Source organism: Piliocolobus tephrosceles, chromosome 4, assembly GCF_002776525.5.
Source record: "Piliocolobus tephrosceles isolate RC106 chromosome 4, ASM277652v3, whole genome shotgun sequence".
NCBI classification, from domain to species: Eukaryota; Metazoa; Chordata; class Mammalia; order Primates; family Cercopithecidae; genus Piliocolobus; species Piliocolobus tephrosceles.
In genome coordinates, this window is record NC_045437.1 from 77,585,420 (window position 1) to 77,601,370 (window position 15,951).

Below are 15,951 nucleotides of genomic sequence, written 5' to 3' on the forward strand. Positions count from 1 at the left end.
TTATGATGATTTTAATCATATGAATTATACTCTGCAGATTATCTATATAATTTTCCCCTCAAATTTGTTCAATTTTTCTAGAACTAAGAAGCGTACTAAACCTGATACTTCCTTATTTATGAAGTTTTTGTTTTATGTACTTTGATGCTTTTTTATTTGCCACATAAAGGTTTATGCCAGTTATATATCTTCATTATAGATTACACTCTTCATCATTCTACTGTAACCCACATTGTTCCATTTAATGCCTCATGCGTTGCATTCAACTTTGCCTGATATTAACATGATGACCTACTTTATTTGGGTTTGCATTTGCCCAGTATATCTGCACCAAAACTGTTTGGTTTTGTTTGTGTGTGTGTGTTTGTTTTTTAGTCCTAGTGACTTCAGTATGTCTCTTGAAGACAGCAGATAGATAGATAGTTAGAAACTCTGACCCTTTTTTTTATTTTTTGAATAGGTGAACTTATCCTTTATACATTAACTGATACAACTGATATACTTCTGGGATCCTGTTATTTTTCTTTCTTTCTTTCTTTTTTTTTTTTTTTTTGAGACAGAGTCTCACTGTGTTGCCTAGGCTGGTATATAGTAGCACAGTCTTGGCTCACTGCAACCTCCACCTCCGAGGCTTAAGCAGTTCTCAGCCTCAGCCTCCCAAGTAGCTGGGATTGCAGGTGTGCACCGTCACATCCAGCTAATTTTTTGTATTTTTAGAAGAGACAGGATTTCACCACGTTGGCCAGGCAGTTCTCAAACTCCTGACCTCAAGTGATCCACCTGCCTCGGCCTCCCGAAGTGCTGGGATTATAGGTATGAGCCACTGAGCCTGGCCCTGTTAGTTTTCTTCTTACGTGTCTTTGTGAAGGTTTTTATTCTTCTGTTTTTCTATATGGCCCCTTTTTGTTTTGCCCATCATCCCATTAGTTCTGTTGGGATTGTCTTTATAACTGAAAACAATCATATGTTTAAGTTTTTATTCTTTAATACTACAGGCCGGGTGCAGTGGCTTATACCTGTAATCCCAGCACTTTTATGTTATTGTTGTTGTTGTTGTTGTTGTTATTGTTGTTGTTTGGGATGGAGTCTTGCTCTGTTGCCCAGGCTGGAGTACAGTGACACAATCTTGGCTCACTGTAACCACCACCTCTCAGGCTCAAGTGATTCTCCTGCCTCAGCCTCCCAAGTAGCTGGAACTCCAGGCACGCACCACCACGCCTGGCTAATTTTTGTATTTTTAGTAGAAGCGAGGTTTCACCATATTGGCCAGCTGGTCTCAAACTCCTGACTTGAAGTGATCCGCCCACCTTGGCCTCCCAAAGTGCTGGGATTACTGGCGTGAGTCATCATGCCTGGCCTAATTCAGAGTTTTGAGAGGTCTGGAGAGGCAGATCCCTTGAGCCCAGGAGTTCAAGACCAGCCTGGGCAACATGCTAAAAACTCGCCTCTACTAAAAATACCGAAAAAAAAAAAAAAAAAGCTCAGTGTGGTAGTGCATGCCTGAGTCCCATGAGGTGGGAGGATCACTTGAGGCCAGGAGGTCAAGGCTGCAGTGAGCCATGATCACACCACTGTACTCCAGCCTGGGCAACAGAGTGAGAGCCCATCGTCCCCTCAACCCCCCCCACACACAAAAAAATATGTGTGTGTGTGTGTGTGTGTATATGTATACACGTATATATATATATACACACACACACGTATATATGTGTGTGTGTGTGTGTGTGTGTATAAAACTACAGAAAAATATGTGCTGCCAATTCTCTTACACTGATTTCCTCCTATCTCTTTTGGCTCCCTTTTTGTTGATGTATTCTGGATTTTTTTCTAAGTTCATTATGATTGAGTTATTCTTTCTCTTTTTAACATTAGCTTTTCTTCAAAAATTTATGACAGTTATAATCTGTTTGGTATCTATACTTACACATATTTTTGTGTTTATGTTTAACTAGAAGTGATGCTTATTTCTAGCTTTTCCATATCAAAACTTTCCTGCAAGTTCTTTATTGTGATGCTCAACTTAACTGGATTATATCTTCAGTATTTTTTAGAAAGGATTCATGGTTGCTGTATTTCCTGAATTCCACATATGTGAGCCTGGCTTTCTTTTGTTTGTATGTGTGAATGGAAGCTTGGCTTTTTAGGGTCTCATTGTTTCATTCAAGCCTTGTGAACTTTGCATCATTACTTTTTGGCATCTAATGTTGCTAAGGAGAAATGTAAGGTCAGTCTGATTTATTTTTCTTGGGGATTACATTTCCTTATGGTGCACAGATATTCTTTATCCTTGAAGTTCAAACACTATAACCAGAATTTGTTTTATTAATGAGTACTTTCTATTAATTTTTCCTAAAACATAAGTTTCCACCCTATTCTGCTTCATTTCCTCCTAAGAGACATGATCCCCATGAATCTTTATGGAAGGCAAAGGGATGGACGGCCTTTCTTCTGTAACTGCTTCATGATTATTGGGGCACAGTCCCTATCTATTGGGGACCATAGAACTCTCGCCCTGTTCTGTCTAGTGGAGACAGGATTACTTCTTGATGACTGGGGCTGGCGTTGTCACCTGGAACTGGCAGGAAGCCCTGCTACATGATCATTTGAAGTTTAATGGTCTTTAGGCAAGAAGAAATCAATCTGGTTAAAAGATTTAACAAACATTGTCCAAAAACCAGTACAAGTATGATTATTAATAATGGGCCGGCCAGGGGAAGGAGCCATGAAGCCCAACTTGGTGCCCTTGACCAGGAGCCCTATGACTTGGATAGCTGTTCTCGTATTTCAGAGGCCTGGTCAGCTAATTGTCAGCCAACATTCCTTACTAATCCTGATTTGGTTGACATAAAATCAGCATTCTTCCTCTATGAAAAGACATAAGCCACGTTTTTCAAGAGTTAGAATATCCAGTCCCCTTCTATTTTGTAAAGCATCTGCTGCCAAGGAGTCTTATCTGATTTTGTATGGTGACAATGGTCTGGACAATGTTTTCCAGGCTGTCTGAAAGATCCTTTGACAGCGTTGGTAATAGGATAGGGAAGTTGCAAGCCCAGCAACTTCCGTTTCTACTCCTGCAGTTATTCCTAAACTCATACTAAAGGGGCATGAGTTGGATGGTTCATTTGTTCCTGGCAGTTGTAGTTATAGGTATAATGAGAGACTGGTTATTGGGAGCTATATTGATCTTGGGGCTAATTAAACAAGTGTACAGATTCGAGTCCAATTGGCTGGTAAACATAAGTGGGAACTAGTCCCACACGGGAAAAAGGCTTCTTGTTTTTCAAGACAAAAATTGTTCTCTATGGTGAACACATGGGTTAGCTTGTTTTCACTTTCCCAAGTGGTTAAGGTCCTTGCTGAAGTGGCCCCAGTTAAAGACTGGAAGGAGCTTTGGGAAGTATCCTGAGTTGCCCCAGTGGTTTTGTTCTTCCCTCAGTGTAGGTAGGTATGCTTCGTATCCACCAACAACCACCTAGAGGTATCTTCATAATGGGGATCTAAAAGGCAGCTAGATGTCTCAGGATTAGTACAGTCTCCCCAAGAGACTATGTGAACACAGCTAGTGGGCCTACCCTGATAGTACTTAGGCAGTACGTAGTACTTAGACTGTGAATCCTTTAAAGTACGCTTAACTAGGGGTGGTTTCCCTGAAAACTGTACAGGTTTCCTAAATGATGCAGTGTGGGTAACTGCATAGCTTATATGATCATGTGAGGGGTTAATATCTAGGGTATAGCTGCACTGATGACTTTTCAAGGTACCCAGGGCCTGACCAAAATTTTGGCTTCTTTTAATACAAAGAGGCACATGGAATCTTAGTTCTATGTGCATTGATATTGGGCCCCAAATGGGTTTTTGAGGGGATTTGACCCCAGAAAGGTTGCCTTGATAGGACTGGAGAAGGTTTACTGTTCATCCTGTCATTGTAACCTTTGTCAATTTTGTAACTTTGAAGTCATGTAAATGTCATCCAGGTTCATTAATTTGAACGGAGTTCTTCCCTTATGGTTCGGGTGATAGGTCGTTTTTTCAGGGGCCCAAGATTGGGTTGGGATTGGGATGGCAGTGTATTTGGATGATGATGGAGATAAACAAAGCTAACAGTCCTTTGCCAAAGGTGGACTGGTGTTATTTAGCAGCCTTTATGTTAAATTAAAGTTCTTAAAAAATACCCAGAATTCACTAATTGTCAGAGGGGTAGGGTGAAGCCCTGCTGAAAAATTAAGCTGATTCCCTGTATATATGGTCTGGTATACACAGGCCATGGCAAAACATTATGGGATCCAAAAGTACTTACGTGTTATTTTGTCCCTTTGAATAGGAACTTCAGGTCTTCCACAGGTTGACACGGATAGTGATTGATGGGAGCTTCAGGTTCCAGGTTCAGGACTTCAGGTATGGCAGACTTGATCCTGGAAAGATGTATGCAACTATCTAATCCTATTACTTTGACTGTGGAAGGCATGGCCAATACCACTGAAAAAGGTCCCTTCCATTTGGGTTGTAGTTGTTGATTGGGGTACCCCTCTCTCCATGTTTTAACAAGTACCTCATCTCCTGGCCTGACCTTGGGTTGCTGGTCAGTTCCTGATGTGGGAAGTCTTTGAATTCCAAACTTTTGTAATGCCTGCTGAAATTGTCCCAGGTTAACTAGGTACTGTATTAAAGCAGCCATTTCTGGATCAGTAATTAGATCATTAGTTAAAAATGGCCTCCTGTATAGCATCTCATATGAGCTCATATTTATTTTTGCTCTTTAAAAGTTGTGGATTCTTAAGAGGGCTATGGGCAGTAAGCTGACCCACGTTTCTGATGTTTCCTGGCATAGCTTAGCTAACACCCATTTCAGAGTTTGATGAGCTCTTCTTTCCCAGAGGACTGAGGCCTCCATGTTCACTGTAAATAGTATTGGATTCCGAGAGCCTTAGCAACCCCTTGAGTTATTTGGGAGACAAAGATGGGTCGTTATCACTTTGGAGGCTTCGGGGTTACACAGACCAGGGGATTATTTCCTTTAAGAGAACCTTTATAACTTCATTAGCCTTCTCTGTTCTGATAAAGTAAGCTTCAGCCCAGCCAAGAAAGGTACTATTAGTACTAATGATAGAGACAGGAGACAGCCAAATGCCACCCAGGTCATTGTGCACAGGGGACTTGCCTAAACATGCCCTCATTGAAAAATCCTGTCCCTTAATACATGCACAATAAGGGAAATAAATCAGTGTGGAGTGGCTCCGACTAAGGGCCACATGCACACTGTGAGAATGGGGTGGAGCCACCAGAATCCACGCCTTCTTTTGGGGGAGGAGCCTGGCCTCTTCAGCTCCTGTGTGATGGCCTGGTATTCAGTCGGTGAGGTGGGAGCCTATTGGCAGGACCCCCTCTTTCTTTGTTGAGAACTTTCTTTTCACCTAATAAATCAGGTCTCCCCACCCTTCAATGTGTCCACGTGCCTAATTTTTCCTGGATGCGAGGCTAGAACCTGGATTTTAGCTGAACTAAGGAACAGAAAATCCTGTATCACTAGCAAGAACTTGCATTCTCTGCAGGCTGGCATATGGGTAAAGTCCGGTTGCCTGGGTGAGTTCGCCTTCTCTGGACTGGTTCCGTTAGAGGAGGGATTATGTTTCCTGGGTTGTTGAATGCATACAGTAAGCAGGCCTGACAGACCTGCTTAATCACCAAAGCTAAGTTAGGCCCAAAAAAGAGCCTGTTTATCATGGCCAGAGTAGCATCTCCCCCCATATGGAAAGATTCATGCAGAGTATTTAGGCCGGGCACCATGGCTCATGCCTGTAATCCTGACACTTTGGGAGGCCTAGGCGGGTGCATCACTTGAGGCCAGGAGTTTGAGATCAGCCTGGCCAAATGACAAAACCCCGTCTCTACTAGAAATTTTTAAAAAATTAGCTGGGCCTGTGGTGTGTGCCTGTAATCCCATCTACTCCGGAGGCTGAGGCAAGAGAATCGCTTGAACCCAGGAGGCAGGTTGCAGTGAGCCAAGATCACACCACTGTACTCCAGCCTAGGTCACAAAGCGAGACCCTGTCTCAAAAAAAAAATAAAAAGGAGTCATGCAGGGTTTTTATAACTTTCCATTGGGCTGTTTGAGGGAGACATACTTTTGATCCTGTATGCCACCAGGGTCCTTGTTTTTGTCCCCCTTGTTCCTTTATTAACTACTCTTCTGTGATGTGTATTCAGGTCCTATTGGGGAATCATAAAAATGGAAGCAGTGCTAAGATTTGTTGGGATTGCACCCCGTGAGCTGCTGCTTTGGCTTTCATACTAGCCTTTTTGTTCCCATGTGCTATAAGGGTTAAGTCCTTTTGACACCCCTTACAATGGATTATGGATATGACTTTTGACAAGTGTATTACTTCCAATAGTTGAAGAATTTCAGACCCATGCTTTATAGGGGAATGTTTACTAGTTAGTAGTCCTCTTTTCTTTCCAAATTGCAGCATGAGCATGAACCAAAAGAAATGCATATTTAATGTCTGTATAGATGTTAACCTTTTCCCCTTTTCCCAATATCAGGGCTTGGGTAAGAGCAATTATATCAGCTTTTTGTGTGATGTGCCCGGGGGGGCAGCAGCTGGGCCTCAGTAATGGTATTGTAATTTACTACTGCATATCCAACCTGGCATTCCCCACCTGAAGATAGCTACTGCCATCTGTGAATCAGTCATCCTCTGAATCTGGGAGGATTTTAAATCATGTTGGATGACATATGTGTGTGTGATGACCTGCTTGCAGGAATTATTAATTATTGGGCCTCTGGGCAGCAATGAAGCTAGATTTCAGGGTGTTATAGGTTTTAAGGGTAACCTCTGGTTTGTCTAGGATCATAGCCTGGTATTTGATTAATCTTTCTCCCGTCATCCAGATACGTCCTTTTATTTCCAGGACTGACTTTACCTGATGTGGGCTTAACACTTCCAGTGGTTGACCCAGGGTGATTTGGGTGGCTTCCTCCACTAAAATAGCAGTGGCTGCTATTGCCCATAGGCAGCTTGGCCACCCCAAAGTCACTCCATTCAATTTCTTTGAAAAGTTGTTGGTTTGGGTTCTGATCCCAATTTCTGGGTTAGCACTCCCACAGCTATACCCCAAATATTGGACCTGTTGGAGGGTAAATTGAACCTTTTTGGACACTTTGTGTTGCCTGTCTGCCAGTAAATTCAAGGTTCTTACAGTATTTTGGTCAGATGTCTCCCAGTTTGGACTACACATAAGAAGGTCGTCTACGTACTGGAGTACACTCCTGTTTCCCGATTGCATATCCCTCAGATCCCTTTCTAAGGCCCAGGCAAAAAAAATGGGGGCTATCCCGAAAGCCCTGAGGGAGTACTGTCCAGGTGTATTGTCATTTTTCTCTGCCATTAGGATCTTCCCATTCAAAATAAAAAAATATTGAGATTCCAGGGCCAGAAGAACGGAAAAGAAAGCATCTTTTACGTCTAGGACTGAGAACCATTCTGCGTTCCCCGGCCCTTGAGTTAAAAGACTATATGGATCTACCATTAACAGGTGGACAGGGATCATGGCTTCATTAATTGCCCTGAGATCCTGTACCATACTATATTCTCCTGAAGGCTTTAAAACAGGTAAAATGGGGGTATTGTGCAGGGAGAATTTCAGGGTCTTAGAGTCCATGGGCAAGCAACTCCTTAACTACATATGCCCTTTCTTGCTTCCAGCTTAATTGGGTATTGTTTTTGGTTGGGAAAATGACTGGAGTCTTTAAGCTGTATTTTGACTGGCACTGCCATTCTAGCTCTTCCAGGCCTCCCAGTATACCATGCTAGTGGTTGACCTGTTTGTTGACACGGCCTGGAATATTGCCTGCATCACTTACCATTAGCAGTCTTGATAGATGGTACCTAAATTGTAGCAGTGCCCTATTTTAACCATAATATCCCTTCTCAAGGGGACTGGGCAGCTTGGTACTATTAGAAACTCCTCTAGGAAAATGTGTTTTTCAAATTGGCAGGTTAAAGGAGGGGTAAAATGCCTGACTTTATTTTTCCTTTTATTTATTTATTTTCCGTTCCATTCCTATAATAGTCATAGTCCTAGTGGAGTGTTTTCCTGAATAAGCAGAGTAGCTTTCCCCTGTATTGAAAAGAAACTGAATTTGTTTGTCCATCACATCCACAGTTACCCAGGGTTCCTCAGTAGTAATGATGATGTTCCTGGACAGGGGCAGTGAGGAAGTCCCAGGCCCATTCAGTCTCCATCTAGCTCTTTCTTTTGCACTGCTAGAGTCTTGACTGAGCCCCTTGGTGGGAGCCAGGGCAGTCAATTCTCTATTGCCAGGGGTCATGACTGGTGCCTTCACACTGTTAGCAGGGGCTTAATGCAGTCCTTTGCCCAATGTCCATTTTTCTTGCACTTGAAGCAAGAGCCTTGTTGGTATCATCGTTGTGGCCCTTTGGGTTTCCTTGGATGCTCTTTGGGCACTTAGGACATTGCCAGTGATGGCTACCACAAGTTTGGCTTGCCATTTTTTCTCTGCGCTGTTCTTTTTTACCCTCCTCCTGGTCACGATTGATATATATCATAAAGGCAGTATCAAGAAGCTGATTTTGGTTAGTTTGTGGTCCCATATGCAATTTTTGCAGTTTGCACCTGATGTCCAGAGTAGACTGGCTGATAAAATGCTGTGCCATTAGCACCATACCCTTGGGAGAGGAAGGATCAAAACGTGTATCTTTTCTGAAGGCCTCTTCTAACCTGCCATAAAACATAGCTGGGCTTTCCTCCTTCCCTTATGTGACTTCCCAGACCTTGTAATTTATGGTCTTGGTTATCCCTTTTTTCATCCCTCCAAGGGGTGCCTCAAGAAACTTTGCTTGCCTGTTTATTCCCACAGGGGTATTACAATCCCATTTAGGGTCAGTGGTGGGCACTGTGTCTGGGCCCAGGTGATTGCCCGGGGGGGTTCGGGCAAACAAATCCTCTGCCTTGCAGTGGACAGCTTCAAAACTCCTTTCCTTTTCCATAGGAGTGTAGCAACATGCTAAAATGAATTGGATACCTTTCCATGATAAACTAAAGGCCAGAGCCAAGGTTTGGAACCCATCTACAAACTTGCCAGGATCGTCAGAGTACCTTCCCAGTTTTTCTTTACATTGTTGAATATCAGTTATGGAAAATGAGACTTGTACTCAAACTGGCCCTTCTGCTCCTGCTACTTTCCTAAGAGGCAGTAGTGCCGGGGGAGCTCCTGAGCAGGGTGTTCCACTTCGGTTATGTTGGGGGCTTCATACAATTTTTCATTTCTCTGGCTGGCCTTGCACAGTTGGAGCATTTGGCAAGGGGCTATATAGAGGTGGCTGTGGTTCTCCCAAAGAGACAAGTATCCCTTGTGAGAGAGGATCATCCACAATGTCTGGCTCAGTCTTGGGGCTCTCCGTTTGAGGGCAAGTCTTGGGAAACTTACAGAAGGAAGTATTCTGATACAAAGCCATAAAAGCTTGAATGTATGGTATTTCTGTTCATTTACACTGTCTTTTGCAAAATAAGTCTAATTGCAGAATAGTGTCATAGTGCATAAAAACCCATTGACTGGCCATTATTCCAGACTTTCCAGCTGATATTGGGGCCATGCAATATTACAACAAAAAATCAAGCATTTCCTTTTCAGATTGTCAGGGTCAAATTGATTCAATGGTTTAGGATGCGGCCAAGAGGGGAATCAGGTGGAAGAGAGTGCTTCCCATAATGGTCTGGAAGAGAAAAGAGATCCTCAGGAGGGCTTGTTTGTTGACCCACAATTTTTGCCTGGGGCATCCTCGAGGGGAAGTCTTGGGTTTGCCATTGGATCCCCAGGGGGATCCCTTTAGGTCCAGTCTTAAAGTGTCAGGCATCTCTGACCTTAGGTGGGCACCGGCACCACTTTCTATGTTTTCCCTTCGTAGGCAATGGCCTACCATGAGATTCCCTTTTGTTCCTGGATATACTCTCCAGCTTTTAGCATCCCACCAATTTAGATAGACCATGTCTTCCTGCATTTCTCACAGGGTTTTGATAGTAGCCAAAAATCTTAATATCAATAACATTAAGGTTGGTGGAGTATTTCTTGTAGCCAAATAGGATGGAGGGTGGTATATGAATCCCTTCGGCTGATAATTTACTTTGGTCTGGACAGGAAAAATAATGTTTAAGAAGCAACAAGATGTGGGGTCTTCTCTAAGCTTGTTCCTTTTCGCACTTTCGCACTTCCCATGTATAAACAAACGGGGCATGCAGATATGTAATGAGGGGCTCAAATGCAGCAACAATTTTGTAGTCTCTGGTCCCCACAAAGCATCAGCAAGGCAAGGGTAGAAATTAGAAGATAAAGAATTAAATTATCTCAAAGACATTATTGCTGCACATACACAAACCTGACCATTGCATGGATTTGTCTTGTGCCTGGCAGAAGCTAGATGTCCTGTTCCATGACTGAGTTATCCTGTCATGGGAGACTTCAAGCAGCGGGTGTCCTAGTGGCTTTTAACTGCCCGACCCATGCCTGTAAATGGCAACCTTGATAAAAAGAAGGAGAAAAAGAAATCTAAACCCCTGCCAACTGGGTTTACTTCCTGGCTGGCTCACCAATATATATTACCAGATGGAAAGTATTGACAGCAAGTTGTCCAGGTTCTTGGCATGTTGAACAAAGAATTGAACAAAATGCACAGACCAACAAAAGAATGAAGCAATGAAAGCACAGATTTTTTTTCGTGTGAGATGGAGTCTCGCTCTGTCACCAGGCTGGAGTAGAGTGGCGCGATCTTGGCTCACTGCAACCTCCGTCTCCCAATTCAAGCGATTCTCCTGCCTCAACCTCTCAAGTAGCTGGTACTACAGGCACATGCCACCATGCCCAGCTAATTTTTGTATTTTTAGTAGAGACAGAGTTTCACCATGTTGGCCAAGATGGTCTCAATCTCCTGACCTCGTGATCTGCCCACCTCAGCCTCCCAAAGTGCTGGGGTTACAGGCATGAGCCACAGCACCCGGCTGAAAGCACAGATTTATTGAAGCGAAAGTACGCTCCACAGAGTGGGAGCAAGCTCAAGCAAGTGGCTTAAGAGCCCCAGTTGCAATGTTCTTTAGGGTTTTTATGAACTAAAAGAATTTGTTAACACCCTCAAGTACCTTTTAAAAGCCTCTGATAGGTTACACACTACACAAATGAAGGATTGACCCACGATCAGTCAGAGGCTGGAGTGGAAGCTTGGCCCGTTGCCAATCGGAGGCTGGAGTGGAAGCTTGGCCTGTGATCAGTCAGAGGCATTTCCCATTTGTGACGTATGGGAGAAGGGGATTTGTAGAGGGAGGGACCTCTGGCCCCTTGTCACTTGGGCATGGAGAAGTGGGGTTTTCCTTTCTGTCCAACTCCCAGAAGTCAGCTGCAGGTTGCCATTAGGCTCCCTGTCTCCAGACCCTATTCTCTTGCCTCAAGGTAATGCTAGTTACATGGGTGTGTCCACTTAATGCATTTTTGTGTGTATATTAAACTTCAATAAGATTTGTTTTCAAAGCATGCTGAAAGGTTATTCTTCAAACCTTCTTCACCTGCAAGCTGGGTATACAATGAGTGGTCACCACCCCTGCTGAGTTCATGCACACCCTACTCTAACCATATCTAAGCATTGTTGAGAGGGCTCACAGCACACTCCCTGTATCTTGCGTAAGATGAGATGAGTGTCAAATCTCAGCACCCTCCTTCAGTTTTTTGTTCCCCATTTCATTTTGTTTGATAAATGTTCTTCAGAGTATATTCAATGGAATTGCGGCTGCCCTGATTTCATTATAGATGTTTCCTTCTCAGTGTTTGTTTGGCCTTGTTTGTTATTTCTCAGGGGCAGAAGTGGAGGAATGCATTTTATGTCCCATCCATGTTTCCTGGAAGACTCATCTTTCCTTTTTTAGAAATGATGAATAAAATTGCGCATAATTTTGACCCTAAACCTAATCTTAGCCATACTTTTTGGGATTGGCTCATTTTAAAAAACAAAAAGTTAGTCTGTATTCCTGCTAGTGAATTATTTAAATAAGTACCCAATTCACATAATTTCTGAAGGCTATAAGATGTGTTCAGGAGAAGCCTTTAAGAATTCTTCTTTGTCTTCTGCTGTCTCTTTGTAGCTGCAACTTGCCTGGTGGAACAGCACACAGAGTTATTTCTTTGTGTAAAACATGTAAATCATGCATGTTTAGTCTTATGCATTTTTTTATTGTTTTTGTTTTGTTCAAGCTCTGAGGTGTATTTGTGAAGGTGATAATTTTATGAATCAAAAATGAAGTAGGGATGTAGCAGTTTCTGATGACCAGAAACAAAAAAGAAAAGTCAATGACGAAGAAATCTTAGCTCTGTCTTAGGAGCTCACAGTCTGTATGTCTCATAATGGATTTGTCTGTGCTCTGTTGTATTGATAATTATTTTAACAATATCTAATATCACTTATAATATTACTATCAGTAGTAAGAAATGATAAAGTATCGTATTACTTTCATGCTTACTTCCCAACAACTTTGTTTCTCTGATTGAGGAATAGTATCAAGTAGCTTAAAAAATAAAATAAGCTGGGCATGGTGGCTCTTGCCTGTAATCACACTACTTTGGAAGGCTGAGGCAATAAGATCACTTGAGCCCAGGAGTCTGAGACGATCGTGGGCAAAATAGTGAGACTCTGTCTCTACAAAAAATAAATTAGCCAGGTATGGGGGTGTGTACTTGTAGGTCCCAGCTGCTCTGAGGTGGAAGGATCGCTTGAGCCCAGGAGGTCAAGGCTGCAGTGATTCTTGATCGTGCCACTGCACTCCAGCCTGGATCACAGAGCGAGACTCTGTCTCAAAAAAATAATTAATTAATTAATTAAAAAGACAGTTGAGACTTTAATTTCCACTTCAGATGGAGTAAGCAGCACATACCACTTTACCTTTCCCAATGATTACAACCAAAAACCCCTGAAAGAAAACATAAAACAATTAGGAGTCTGAAAAGTAAATAGCAGGCAGACTGGGGAGGGAAGTAAAGAGGGAAGTAAAGACTGAGGGATAATCCATACAGAGGTGAGGTCCTGGGTTTTTGTGTGTTTCTTCTGTATCTCCTGGCCTATAGACTAAAAGGTCTAGTGCACAGTGGGTGTGGACAGAAAAAGCTCTAAGAGAAACCTTCTGTTACAGGACTAGGAAGGGAGACTCCCTGTGAGGTGGATATAGTTGGGGAAATCCTCTGGGATTTTTCCTCTCCCAGCCCTTCCCCAAGTCAGACCCCAGTCCTGCAACATCTCTCTTGCAGTGCAGAGATAGTGGTGGCGACAGCAGCAGCAGGAGACACACGGGCACCAAAAACTCTGAGGGAGAAATTCTCTCTGACCATAAGGACTCATAAATGGAGCCCTGTTATTTCTGTTATTGTTGTTGCTCTCTGTTCTTTCAACACTTTATACTAGGCGTGGACTCAGTCACGAAAAGTGGACTACAATGCAAGGGGGATAAAACTTTGAATTTCTACTTTTCTAGCCACATAAGCAGAAAAAGAGGCTCTTGGCAGCAGGAGAGTGTGAGGGAAATCACAGAAAAGAGGAAGCTCAAGGAAAAGTTCCTAAAAAGCTGTGTATAAAGTCCTCGGCTCCACCCCCAGCTGCTCATGCATGGAGCTGACCCAAAGCAATACAGCAAAGGCTCTGAGAACTGGCTATAGTGTAGCCTACCACCAGAGTGACCACCTGGTGGTACACATGTGAGGTAGATCCAAGTCGCACTGCAAAACCTTTGCAAACTGAAGTGACACTAAAGCCACTGCTTACTAAGGGTATGTCCAAACTTATGATCTGAACCAACCAGGTTGATTGGCAGCTAAAACAACAAAGTAAACATTCACCAAAGGACTTTAACAAGACTCAGAGGCTTGTAACATATATAAAACATTTAAGAATAATCAAATTGCTCAACATATAAGGAACCAGGAAAATCTCACCAACTTGCAAAAAAAAAGTCAGTCCCAAAATAATTCAGATGTTAAACCTGTCAGACAGTGACTTCAAAGCAGCTATTGCAGCTAAGTTCCAGGTGTAGCTACTCACTGGTCTGAGGTGGAAGGATCACCTGAGCCCAGGGGTCAAAGCTGCAGTGATCCTTGATCATGGCACTGCACTCCAGCCTGGGCAACAGAGCGAGACCCTGTCTCAAAAAAAAATAATTAATTAATTGATTAAATAAAAAAGGAGTTGAGACTTTAATTTCCAGTTCAGATGGAGTAAGCAGCACATATCACTTTATCTTTCCCAATGATTACAACCAAAAACCCTTGAAAGAAAACACAACTAGGAGTCTGAAAAGTACATAATAGCAGTAAGAGAGCAGTAAGAAGTAAGACAGAACACTCTTGAAATGAATGAAAAGAAAAATTATCTGGATAAAATAGAAGCTACAAGAAAATGCCATGGGGAGCAGGGATTGGGGAGTTGTTGTTTAATGGATATGGAGTATCGGTTTTGCAAGGCAAGAAGAGCTCTGGAGACTGCCTGCGCAACAATGTGAAAGTACTTAACACTACTGAACCGTATACCAAAAATGGTTAAGATGATAAATTTTATGTTACGTGTATTTTACCAGAATAAAACTAAAGTAAATTGGTATGTACTTACCTGGAAAGATGTTCATAATGTAGTTCTTAGTAAAACTAAATTATGTTTCAGAGTGAAGGAAGGGGAAGAAGGTGGGAAGGAAGGACAAAGCGGTTATATACAAATTGAAAACTGCATCATTAAAATGAAAGTCTTTGCTGGATGGGCTCATTTGCAGAATGGAAATGACAGGAGTCATTGATCTTAAAAGATCAAGATCAGCCGGGTGCGGTGGCTCACACCTATAATCCCAGCACTTTGGGAGGCTGAGACGGGGAGATCACGAGGTCAGGAGATTGAGACCATCCTGGCTAACACAGTGAAACCCTGTCTCAACTGAAAATCAAAAAAAAAAAAAAAAAAAAATTAGCTGGGCGTAGTGGCGGGTGCCTATAGTTCCAGCTACTCGGAAGGCTGAGGCAGAAGAATGGCATCAACCCAGGAGGCGAAGCTTGCAGGGAGCCAAGATCACGTCACTGCACTCCAGCCTGGACGACACAGTGAGACTCCGTCTAAAAAAAAAAAAAAAAGATCAAAATCAAGGTATATTATCCCATTTGAACAACAGAGAGGAAAAATGATTGAAAAAAATAACACACTTGCATACTTGTGGGACAATATCAGAAAGATTAACATTTATGTCTTTGGTGTCCCAGAACAGGAGGAAGATACTGGTGCACATGAATATTAAAAAACAAAACAAAACAAAACAAAAAAGGATAGAAACTTTAAAATTTGGCAAAAGACTTGAATGTAAAGATTCAGGAAGCTCAGGAAAACCCCAAACAAGATGCACTAAAATAAACAAACATACAAACAAAAAAACTACATATTGATGCATTCAAATTTAATTGCTGAAAAGTAAATATTTTTAATTGCTGAAAATTTTTTAAATGTGGGCAGGTGTGATGACTCATGCCTGTAATTCCAGTCCTTTGGGAGGCCAAGGCGGGCAAATTGCTTGAGCCTGGGTGTTCAAGACCAGCCTATGGCAAAACCATCTCTAAAAAAATAATACAAAAATTCACTGGGCATGGTGATGCACACCTGTAGTCCTAGCTACCTAGGAGGCTGAGGTGGGAGAATTGCTTGAGCCTAGGAGGTAGAGGTTGCAGTGAGCCGAGATTGTGCCACTGCACTCCAGCCTCGGTGACAGAGCAAGTCACTGCCTTAAAAAATTGAAAGAGAAAAATGACATATTACGTATATAAAGGCAAAATGACTAAAATGACTGGATTTCTCATCAGAAATCATGGAGGTCAGAAAGCAGCAGAACATTTTTTTTTGATGCTGAAAGTAAAGAAATGTCAACCCAGAATTC